The sequence below is a fragment of the Callorhinus ursinus genome, unplaced genomic scaffold (assembly GCF_003265705.2).
Source record: "Callorhinus ursinus isolate GAN/ISIS: 27379988/994484 unplaced genomic scaffold, GSC_fseal_2.0 scaffold39, whole genome shotgun sequence".
Lineage (NCBI taxonomy): Eukaryota > Metazoa > Chordata > Mammalia > Carnivora > Otariidae > Callorhinus > Callorhinus ursinus.
This window is the reverse complement of record NW_027397101.1, coordinates 18,594,197-18,596,191: the sequence shown is the minus strand read 5'-3', so window position 1 is coordinate 18,596,191 and position 1,995 is coordinate 18,594,197.

Here is a 1,995-nt window from a genome sequence, read left to right as displayed (position 1 = left end):
AGAGTCCCTGAGACACATTCCCTTCTGTCAATCCAACATGGAGGTGGGGAGCCAGTCACACCCCGGGGTGGCAAAGATTGCGCCATCAAGTGAATGCTCTAGAAATCCTTGTGGAATCCTGGCAGCAGAGAGCCTCCTCCCAGTGGCTCCAAGTTACAGAGAGACTGTAAAAGGACTCGCAGACCACTGCTCGCAGGAGTTGGAACTGGAATGAGAGGCGTGATAGAAAACTCCACAGGTCAGAGCTGGACGAGAGCTCGCGGGTTACTGACTCTAAGCTCCTCAGGACAAGAATCAACATAACCCCCTAGGTATTCCCCGAAAGGTGTTCCAGAAACTGGTGATCAGTGCCCCCCCCCAACAACCCCCACCCTCCATCAAATGTCTGGAAATACTGAGGCGAGAAACAAAATGAAGTAGGAATCTTTCCCGGAGAACTCCTTGTTAGTGGTCACTGTCATTGTCATCTGTGCAATGTAGTTATCTGCTATGGCTAACGCTTCCAGTTAGCGGAAATGATTTCTGATTGGGCCTCGTGAAATTTTCTACAGGAAAAAAAATACAGGTTTGGGAATAAGACAAAATAAAGCCATTTCCTCATGCTCGGTTATGACAACATGTACAGGAGGAGGGATTCTCCCACTGAGCACACCGTGCTTGGGGTGGCACGTTTATGCTCCACCAGCAGCAAGTAAGGATGTCCTGAAGTTGCTTCTACCCACTGGAAGGAGCTTTTCTGCTAGACTGTTAGGATCAACGGCCTAAACAATGTACATTCCATCTGATTCAGTGTCTCCAACCTTACGGGCTCATCCTAAGGTGATGATAAGAGATGGCTATATCTCTTATTATTTATATTAGAAAAAAATGAAAACAATCTAAGCAGCAAACAGGATTGGTTAAATGACTTGAGGAATTTTTAAATTGAACTTGAAAACGTAAAGTTCTTAAAGTTATCAAGAAGAGGATATATGTAAAAGTAGGCGAGGCAACTTTGAAAAAGGAGCAATGCCTTGATCTAACAAATATCAAAGCATATTATAAAACTATAATGATTTAAGCAGTGTGATTTCCACATTTCTCATCTCTCTCTCTCTCTCTCTCTCTCACACACACACACACACACACACACACATTTACTTAATTCATTCAGGTAGATCTTCAATAAATATTGTTGAGTATTTCCCGAGTAGGTACCGCGTTAGGACCATCCTAGCTGCGGCCAATACAACACCGGCTTATTTATCGTCTGTGTTCATCCCTCCATTCCCAAACCCCATTAGAGACCTAAGCTTCATGAGGACAGCAGTTGGGTCTGCCTTGTTCACAGTTAGTGGGATCCTGAGTTTGTCCGGGTTGGTAATATGCCAGGTCCCAAGTGATCAATCATGATTTTCTAAATCAGGGTTGGCAATTTTCTTGTTGTTAAAGGGCCTGATAGGAAACACTGTAGGCTTTGTGGTTCATTTCTGCTACGGTGCTACAGAAGTAGCCATGGACAATGCATGAATGAATGGACATTGCTTTGTTAAACCAACAACAACAACAAAAACCAAAACCCAAGCACTTTAGTCACAAAAAAAGTCAGTGGGGACAGATTTGTCCCAACGGTCATCATTTGCTGAATTTGATTCCAAGCCCAACATTTGGGTTTCAGGACCTCTTTACACCTTTAAAAATTACTGAGGACACTGAAGACCTTTTGTGTACATTGGGTAAACTTATCAATGTTTCGCATGTAAAATTTAAAACTGAGAATTTGAAAAATATTCATCATTTCATTTAAAAATAACAATAATAAACCCATTATATGTTAGTATGTTTTCCAAAACAAAAAACTGGCGAAGTATTATTTTATATTTTTGTAAACCTTTTTAACATCTGGCTTAATAAAAGACAGCTGGATTCTCATATCTGCTTCTGTGTTCAGTCTGGTGTGATACGTTGTTTGAGTTGAAATTTCAATCTCATACAGAGATGGGGCTGGAAAGGGAG